This window comes from Schistosoma haematobium, chromosome 6 (assembly GCF_000699445.3).
Source record: "Schistosoma haematobium chromosome 6, whole genome shotgun sequence".
NCBI classification, from domain to species: Eukaryota; Metazoa; Platyhelminthes; class Trematoda; order Strigeidida; family Schistosomatidae; genus Schistosoma; species Schistosoma haematobium.
Genome location: NC_067201.1, coordinates 93,527 through 104,678, shown reverse-complemented (window position 1 = coordinate 104,678; position 11,152 = coordinate 93,527).

Sequence of the window (11,152 nt, the reverse complement as noted above, 5' to 3'; positions counted from 1 at the left end):
ATGGATGAAACGGCCTTCCAGTGCTTCTCGGTTTTCAATGGTGGTGCAACATTAATTGATTCATGACCTCAGTCAAAATAATGATATACAATTTTAACAAGGATACGCATTTCATCCAATGTGCAACATGTCAGCTGAATGTATCTACAAGTCAGTATTCTTGTTCAAACTGAAACTAAACTTGTTCAGCGGGTATAATGTTTACAGTTATTAGTACAAGAAAACAAAAATCCTGGTTTTCATCACTGGAAACTATCTAAAGTATATTTTTAAAGTTATATTTCTTCAAATTAATCGCGAATTTTATTCATCATAAACCATCTGAAATATAATGATATTTGTAAACATTATGTTTTGAGACCAAATACATTTATTACTCAATGGAAGCTTTAATGAGACGAACTCTACCTGTAGCTTTTCTAGAGTTTCTGCCGGTTCCAAGCCCGGGTAAAGGAGGATGGTTGGATATGGGGTCGGCAACCCCATCCCGTAGAAATGAATCTTGCTAAAAAAAATGCCAAACAGATTAAACAAATTAAACCATTTTAACTCTGCCCTGGGAGTTGAACGAAAAAAATATGACGCCTCAGGATGAAAGCCCAGATTCTTCAGAAGTCACGAGGCCGATGCCCCTTCCAGCAACCAGAAAAACAATTGATATAGATACATGGAACGTCCGGACAATGAGAGTGATCGGGAGGACCAGATAGATAGCTACGGAAGTGAGGTAATACAGCTTGGCAGTACTCGGAATCAGCGAAATCCATTCGACCCAATATGAATAACAAAGCCTAGATTTGGAATGTATGTGCATTCAACAAATTGATTACAGGTGGCACAATATCCCCACACAAACACACACAAAGCTACATCTATCTAACCTAATCACACCACGGAGAACCAGATAGATCACATTTGCATCACTAAAATATTTAGAAGGTCAATTGAAGACGTAAAAACCAGGAGGAGCTGACATAGCTTCAAATGACCAACTACCAGGTGGTCGCCAAGATGAAGCTGAAGATAAAGGAGCACTGGACAACTGGATAAACAGCATTACAAAGATTCAATACAGACTTTCTTTGACATACTGGCAAACTCAACGAATTCAAGATAACTCTAAACAACAGGTTCCAAACCTTGCACAACTTACTGAAAGAAGAAGAAACTGCGATGGGGACAAATGGATAAAGATCAAAGAACATTAACTTCAATCTGTTAGGAGGTACTGGGCTGCAATAAGCATCATCATAAGGAATGGGTCTCCATTGAAACCCTGAACAGGATTCAATAAAAGAAGAAAAGAATGACAGCAACTAACAACAGCCAGCCGAACAAGAGCAGAGAAAGTCAAGACAAAGCTGAACACACGGAAGCAAACAAGCAAGTGAAGAGTAGTGATGTGTGGGCGAGAATGATAATGATTGGTTGTCTGATTAGTCAGACATGTAGATAGTCCGACAGGTGTCAGACGAGTTGTATATTCCCTTATCCTTGTTATTGTGACTCACTTATTATTGATTTTTCATTGTTGTTGGATTGTGTCGGATTTTGGTGTGGAAATATATATACTTAGTGGTCAGGCTAATCACACGTTCTTGATCTGAGTTGTGTCGAAGTCCTGTAGAATAGATACTGGGAGGGAATTTAGTGTAGATATTCGTCTGAGGTAAATTAACGTCCCATACGTGGAAACGTGGAAACCCAACCGTTATAACATTAGAGGAAGTAAAACCGAGCGTTATAACGAGGAACATTAGAGTTGGCAAGCTGAAAGGCGTGAAAGAGCTAGCAACGACAATAGAAAAAGATTCAAGAGAAGGAAATACAAAACAACTATATGACACAACGAAGTAACTAGCAGGATAATATAGTAAAGCAGAGAGACCAGTCAGGGACAAACGAGGCGAGACAATCACTGAGATTCAAGAACAGCGGAACATATGGGTAAAACACTTTGAGGAACACTTAGATAGGCCGGTTCAACTGAATCCACCGGACATCGAAGCAGCACTCATAGACATTCCTACAGATGTCATTCCACCGACGATCGGAGAAACCAGGATGGTCTCCAGACAAACGAAGAGTTAGAAAGCAGCAGGACCTGACAATATGCCGGCTGAAGCACTGAATTCACACATAGAAGCAGCTGCAAACACGCTCCACGTTCTATTCAGGAAGGTTTGAGAGGAAGAACAAGTGCCAATGACAGACTGGAGAGATGAGAATCTCATCAATATGCAGAAGAAAGGAGGTCTCAGCAAATGTGCGAACGACAGAGACATCACACTAATATCACTACCAGGGGAAGTTTTCAAAAGAGTATTGCTGAATTGGATGAACGATTCGGCAGACGCTCAACTTCGTGATCAACAGAATTAATTCCATAAGGACCGGTCGCGCACAGACCAAATCACATTATGGATAGTTGAATAACCAATTGAATGGAACTCGTTGCCATATATCGTATATCGACGTTTGGCAGCTTAGATAGGAGAACCTTAAGGAACTTTCTTCAGCACTATGGTGTGAGTAGCTGAGAAAATCGTCAACGTCATCCGAAATTCACAAGACGGACTACAATGCGAAGTGGTACATAGAGGACAGCTGACAGACGCATTCCGAGTGATAACCGGAATTCAACAAGGTTGCCTACTATTCCCCTTTCTCTTTCTTCTGGTGGTCAACTGGATTATGAAGACCTCGACATTTTGGAGCAAGCACGAAATACAATGGACAACTTGCATGCAACTAGACAGTTTGGACTTCGCAGATGATCTAGCTCTTCTATCCCACAGACACCAAAAATTGCAGATGAAGACAACCAATGCATCGGAATCCTCTGCATAAATGCGCCTCAACATAATCAAAGGAAGAAGCAAGATCCTCAAATGCAATACAGAGAATATCATCTCAGTCACACTTGATGGAGAAACTCTGAAATAGGTGGGATCTTTCACATTCCTGAGCAGCGTCATCGATGAACGTGGAGTGACGGATTGTCGCATTCTTACAGTTGACGAACATATGGAACTCGAAACAACTTTCTGCAAGCCAATATCGAAGTCAGAATCTTCAATACGCACGTCAAAACAGTTCTGAAATTCGTAGAATTACTACAACCATCACCAGAAAAGTTCAAGTATTTATAAAAGATTGTTTACACAAGATTTTTAATGTCTGTTAGCTGGATATAGTCAGCAACAACATACAGTGGGAGAGAACTAACCAGCCTCTAGGTGGTGACGAAATCGCGAAAAGCGGTTGGAAATAGATAGAACACACATTGGAGAAATCATTAATCTGAATCACGAGGCTAAAGATCAATTCTACAATAGGCTGCAGTCAATCATCGAGAAGTGCCCAACAAAGCACCTGATCATTCTGATGGGAGATTTCAATGCCAAGTTGGAACGGACAACACTGGATATGAAGACATCATGGGACGACACGGACTGGGAGAATGGAACGAAAATAGTGAGAGATTTGCAAACCTATGTGCTTCAATAAACTGGTCATAGGCCGCACCATATTCTCACATAAACGCATACACAAAACCACATGGACTTCACCGGATCACACCACGCAAAACCAAATCGACCATATCTGCATCAACAAAACGTTCAGGAGGACTATAGAGGACGTGAGAACCAAGGGAGGAGCTGATATAGCATCAGATCATCACTTGCTGGTCGCCAAGATGAAATTGAATCAAGAAGCACTGGACAATTGGACAGACAATATCACAAAAGTTCAATACGGCCTTTCTTCAGGATACTAACAAACTCAACAAATTCAAGATGGTCCTCAGCAACAAGTTCCAGGCCTTTCATGATCTACTCAATGGAGAAGGAACTACTGTGGAGAGCAACTGGAAGGGGATCAAAGAGGCAATCACTTCAACATGTCATGAGGTCCTGGGTTACAAGAAGCACAATCACAAGGAATGGATCACTGTTGATACACTGGATAAGATTCAAGAAAGGAGGAACAAGAAGGCAGCAATCAATACCAGCCGAACAAGAGCAGAAAAAGCCAAGGCACAAGCTGAATACACAGAAGTAAACAAACAAGTGAAGGGGAGCATCAGAACCGACAAACGTAAATATGTGGAAGATTTAGCAACGACGGCGGAAAAGGCTGCAAGAGAAGGAAACATGAGACAATTGTATGACACGACAAAGAAACTCTCTGGAAATCGCCGCAAACCAGAACGACCAGAGAAAAGCAAGGAAGGCGAGGTAATCAACAACACTGAAGAGCAACAAAACAGGTGGGTAGAACACTTCAAAGAACTTTTGAATCGACCAGCTCCACTGAACCCACCCAACATCGAAGCAGCACCCAAGGACCTCCCAGTCAATGTTGGCCCACCAACAATTGAAGAAATCAGCATGGTCATCAGACAAATCAAGAGTGGCAAAGCAGTAGGACCAGACAACATTCCAGCGGAGTCACTGAAAGCAGACTTAGCAGTGACTGCAAAGATGTTCCAAATTCTCTCCAATAAGATTTGGGATGAGGAACAAGTACCAAAAGACTGGAAAGAAGGACTCCTGATCAAAATACCGAAGAAAGGCGATCTCAGCAAGTGTGATAACTCACTCTTCTCCCAATATCACGAAAAGCCTTCAACAGGGTATTGTTAAACAGGATGAAGGACTGAGTAGACACCCAACTTCGTGACCAACAGGCAGGATTCCGTAAGGATAGATCGTGTACAGACCAAATCGCAACTCTACGGATTATTGTGGAACAATCAATTGAATGGAATTCATCACTCTACATCAACTTCATTGACTACGAAAAGGCATTTGATAGCGTGGACAGAACAACACTATGGAAGCTTCTTCGACACTACGGCTTGCCTCAGAAGATAGTCAATATCATACAGAACTCATATGATGGATTACACTGCAAAATCGTGCATGGAGGACAGTTGACAAAGTCGTTCGAAGTGAAAGCCGGTGTCAGGCATGGTTGCTTACTCTCACCTTTTCTCTTTCTCCTGGTGATCGACTGGATCATGAAGACGACAACATCTGAAGGAAAACACGGGATACAATGGACATCTAGGATGCAGTTGGACGATCTAGACTTCGCAGATGATCTGGCCCTTCTATCCCAAACGCAACAACAAATGCAGGAGAAGACGAACAGTGTAGCAGCAGCCTCAGCAGCAGTAGGTCTCAATATACACAAAGGGAAAAACAGAATTCTCCGATACAACACAGCATGCACCAATCCAATCACAATTGAAGGAGAACATTTGGAAGATGTAAAAACCTTTACATATCTGGGCAGCATCATTGATGAACATGGTGGATCTGATGCAGATGTGAAGGCGCAGATCGGCAAAGCAAGAGCAGCATATTTACAACTGAGGAACATCTGGAACTCAAAGCAACTGTTAACCAACACCAAGGTCAGGATTTTCAATAGAAATGTCAAGACAGTTCTACTCTATGGGGCAGAAACCTGGAGAACTACGAAAGCCATCATCCAGAAAACACAGGTGTTTATTAACAGTTTTCTACGCAAAATACTTCAGATCCATTGGCCGGACACTATTAGCAACAACGTACTGTGGGAGAGAACAAACCAGATCCCAGCGGAGGAAGAAATCAGGAAGAAGCGCTGGAAGTGGATAGGACACACATTGAGGAAAGCACCCAACTGCGTCACAAGACAAGCCCTCACTTGGAATCCTGAAGGTCAAAGGAAAAGAGGAAGACCAAAGAACACATTACGCCGAGAAATGGAGATAGACATGAGAAAAATGAACAAGAATTGGATGGAATTAGAAAAGAAGGCCCAGGACAGAGTGGGTTGGAGAATGCTGGTCGGCGGCCTATGCTCCATTGTGAGTAACAGGCGTAAGTAAGTAAGTAAGCATCAAGAGACAAGCGCTATAATTTAAAATACTTTGAAATTAACATTTAATTTCAATAAGACTGGATTTATCGAGTGATCGCTTGATTTTGACACGGTCTGAAGACGAATTACACTTGTTTACTCAAAGTATTTATGATTAACAGTTGAATGAGACAGACTTTACCAGTACAACAACGAAGTTGGATAAAAGGTTATATAATTCACACGATCAATTATATCATTATATACTCTAGGGTAAATGGGATGACGAATGGTTGCGGAAATAAGACATAGTCAGTAAACAATTTGTGATGAAGGGATTTTGAGTTCTCCACGTCTCTACAAATTTTATTTTGTGATGAAATAAAGTGCAAAATAATTCACATAAATGGTGAAAATGGTTATGAAGATCTTCCTATTTTTCCTAAAAACTTATTTCTTTCAAACTCACTAGGGAAGTTTGAAAATACAAGCTATTAGTGGTTTGCTGTTCGACAAGTTATTTGATTTGATCCGGTAATTTAGATATCCGAAGAAGGATAAAGTTCATGGGACGATGAATGATAGCAACGACTTTATATTGGAATTAGTATAATAAAAAAATGATAAGACATGCCCAAGTCTAGCCATGCAAAGTACACCAACGAAATGAATTTGTAAGTATTATAATCAAGGTTTGACTTAATAGTTTCAGATAAATCGATCATTAGGTAGATGACTATAAACTAATGATACGTTTGTGATACCCCAATGTGTCAGAAATTAAATTTCTGTAAATTTACTCTGGAGAAAAGGCTTAAGCTCAGTCGCGAAACGTGATTTTCTGTTTATTCGAATATTAAAAATGTATCATTAATTTCATTATACTAATTCACGGATGACCCTAAGTGAACCGGTCAGAAATCAGATAGCGCCTCGTTTATTTTTGTACGAAATAAAAGACTGAAAGCTAGATAGTTTTTATGATGTAATTAGCTAAGCAAGAACTACCAATATTTGATTCCTAAAATGTTTGGAATTAACAAAGGTCTCTACAAAACAACCAAATAATGAATATGATACATTACTCAAGCCAGGTCACTCGAAATATCTGCTCCTGATGTAGATTGTAACACACAGATGCGTTAAATTACTTTATGTGATTCAGTGCATAATCAGTGGTATCTGTTTAGCTAGATAGTATTGTCCTACTCTACATTTTGACTATAAATCTTAACTCTAAGGTTCTTAACTACGTAAAAACGTTCGCGCGATAGTCACTAGATATTCTTGTAGATTCTCGTACAGTACCTAAAAATCGATCGTTGACTTTCGGTTTTAAAAATTATGTATATGAAACTCGGAAAAGCAAAATATATCATATTAGAACTGGTGAATATTTATATTTTATTTTTGTATTCAGGACTGGATATAATCAGTCTCTCTCAATAATGCCTGCATTAACAAGTTAGTAATATTTTGAATACAGGCTAGCCCATTTACCTTATACGGGACTTTCCTAGTTGGTGTTCTTGAATTACGGTTTCGGGTAGCGAGTGACATCCTACAAAACCAAGATATTTACACTAGGATCATCAGTTTCACCAAAATTCCGAATAAATCTTACAGATGCGTGTTAATCGGCTCAAAATGTGGTTCGAGAGCCTTCTGTAGATTATATTCAACCATCTTGTAGAACAGACTCAGATCCGCTCACCTTAAACAAGTAGGTTGGGTATAATTTAATTGTGAAGTGACTAAAATGGATACTAATAATTTACTAACGAACAGGATATCACAATAACCCACAGAAAAATACATCTCAGGATTATTTATTATATGAAAGGAAAATTACTCTTATTAATGGTTTCTTATGAAGGTATAACTGATCTCAAAACTGGTCATAAAATTTGTTGAATTGCATTGATTAATTCATTAAAGATTGAAGTAATTGTTAAATCGAAAATTTTATTGAATATATCTGATAGTTTGTTGATTGATTGTTTACACGTTTTGAAGTACTACTTTGTATTATGAAATTAACTGACTAGAAAATTTTCAATGTTGTTTCACTTTAGAATTGAATGGTTCCGATGAAGAATGCAACTTGTGTTTATAATCAACTGCTTCTCTATACTCATTTGAGTGATGATAGCATTATCGAAGAATTTAACAAATTGTTTGTAACACATGTGTTTCTCCATTATTCTTGATGTTATTGATAAAACCAAACATGGAGTATTTTGTAACTTAAAACATCAGTTTCTGAAGCAACCATGTTGCTGTTTCACATTTGCTGATGAGTATTCTCCCATTATATGGCCTAAATATATTAGTTATTATTTAGTAGGTAAATACGTGATGAAGACAGTTAGATAGTCATTTTACAACAATGTGTCGGATATCATGAAAATTTTTATTTATGTTAGTAATCTTTGTTCTTGAGAAACAATTGAATATCAAATTTTAAAGTATAAAACACAAAAGTTAGTTTTGAAGGCAGTGGTCATCAATCAGGTTCAAAAAACAGATCAAAAAGCACTTATTTTGTTAGTTACAAATTTGTATTTTACTATTTCTACCGTAACAGTATTTTATCAAATCATCTGTACTTACTCAGCGACTTACGCCTGTTACTTCCCGTGAAGAAGTATAGGCGCTCATCAGCATTCTCTATCTAACCCTGTCCTGGACAATCCTTTCCAGTTCTTTCCAGTTGTTGTCCATCCTTTTCATATTTGATTCTATTTCCCGACGTAGTGTGTTCTTCGGCCTTCCTCTTTTCCGCTTCACTTCAGGATTCCAAGTTAGGGCTTGCCTCGTGATGCAGCTTGATGATTCCCGTAATGTATGTCCTATCCATTTCCATCGTCTTTTCCTAATTTCCTCTTCAGCTGGAAGCTGGTTTGTTCACTCCCACAGTAGGCTGTTACTAATCTGTTCTGTCAAGGAAATAAATAACTATAGTCAACCCAGAAAAAGTCGATTAGGTTCCGTATCCTATTTGAAGATTTAAACTAATATGGATCCTCATAAGTCACTCGATAGAATATAAAATCTAAAAACTGTATGGTGAGCAGATTGCAGTTAAGCCTTCTAATCTGAATCCATTGATCCATATTTTTTGACTACATCTAACAGATTCTAGAAAACGATCAGTTTTTGTTGGTGATCATTCACTTCTGTCTTGAAATATTTAAGGTACAGATTTGTGAAGGAGGTTTACAAATCCTTCATCGATTTTGGTTATTTTCCAGCTGTGTAGTTAAATAGTCAATAAATAACAATGATCTGATTCAAAGTTATGGGATAAAAAGTGTATAAATAATCAGATGGTGAAGAATATAATCTGAAAGAGGTAAAGGACGCGGAAGAACTACTCAATATAAAAAAGTTGGTAAAATCGTTCATTAATTTGTCTCCAGCCAAGAAAGGGATAGTGATATTATGAATTTATTCTGCACACATAAATTATGGTTATAGTTTCAGACCCTTATAGCTCCTGACATATGAAAAAGAAAGGGATCGAACGGCAGTGAAAAACAACGAAGGTAAATGACCTATCATTGCAAATGAATTAGTTTTATCTGCTATATGACCGCTATCATTCAGATATGCTAAGATAGAGCTGCAGATTATCTTTGTTTGGCTCTTTCCAAACTAAGCTGAGAGATATTCACTCATTCATTAGCTAAGTTGTTTGGTAATACACCCAATATTTCAGCAGGAACAGCTGAATTTGTAGATGCACATCGAAGAGGCGAACTCTGATAATTAATTCTTTGTTTTGATCAATGTTGATGGTCGATTAGAAAATGCCAATGTGAGAATCGCTGTGCAAAATATCTCATGTAGGGTATTTCTGGCTGCATCCCCTTTGAATTTTAATTTTAGGGAAAAGGTTTTCTTAAGAGCCATCCATATCTCTAAATTCTTTTTGCCTGCAAACACAATTCTTTGAAAACTTTCCAGGTAGCTTATTTACGTCAGCATGTTATTAATCAACTCTAACTCCTCATTTGTCACATCATCTGAGCAGACCGTCTTTGTTCTACTTTTAACATATCTGAACAGATCTATTTGGTAGTGTATCGGTGTAAGAATATAGAAATATGTGTTTTGACACGCAGAGGAACTCTATTTGCATAGGCTCTACTTAACGAGCCGTCAGTCGGTTGATTTAATGAAATGTCAAGAAAATTTAATTGGTCATCATACTTGTTCTTACCAAAGAAATTGGTTATCGAGTGTACTCTATTAAAATGATTTAGGAGTCGTTGTTTGTTAATATTCTGATCTATGATGGTGAATTTGTAGCTTATGTAACAATAGTATAGATCTAGTTTATCGATAATCTAATGGTGGTCTATGTTTTAAGTGTGCTACGAAGAAACCAGTTAAACTTAGCCTTAAATGTGAGCCCATAGCTATTACGTCAATTTATCTAGAAGTCTAGGGATTAAGCGCTCGTGTACAAGACTGAAGCTTTTTGGTTCGTGGATGAGCACTACTGAGGAGTTTGATAATCGAACTAAACGGCTGTCCAGTACTTATTAGTAACACTAGAGGTCTAACTAGCATCAGTTCGTGATTTCAACTTGAAAGTCCTATAATCTTCATAAAACTCTATACTAATTATAATAAATATTACTGAAGACAAAATGAACGCTCATCATATACCTTAGAAGCATTTCCTTAAGACTATTCCTGAGGAAACCAGTGTTGATTTATTGTTGTGAAATTTTTTTACATGTAATTTCGACTGTCTCATCTGGTGGCATATTGACGTAAATTCATATTATCTACTAACCTTCACATCTTCTACTCTGGAAATGAGTTCAAAAACGTTTTTGACTCCCTTTCTTATGACTAATTTGTATAGAGGTGCTAAAATTTAAACTAATCAGTCAGCAATTTTTGAATATGAATAGTGTACAAATCTAAAAATAGGTGGAGAGGAAGAATCAACTTTTAAACTTTAGGCAGACCATAGAGTCGTGGTGTGTTTGGCCCATTTGGTTTAAGTGAATCATAAAGATAAAAAAAATTATCCCCTTTAATTTAAGCTCTCTAAGAGAATTATTCAGCTATTTCCCTACGTTCTCGTTGATGTCTTCATTGTCAATAAGTTTTTGAAATTTAGGATGAATATTGCATTCATTTTATTAATCTATTAAGGTTAAGACTTAAGAATTATACCACCTTCTTTATCTGGTAACTGAGGGATCATCTTTTCTTGATTTTGTTAAAGCGTCTTAATATTGCTTGATATGTAGACGTTTATTGGAATATTCATAAT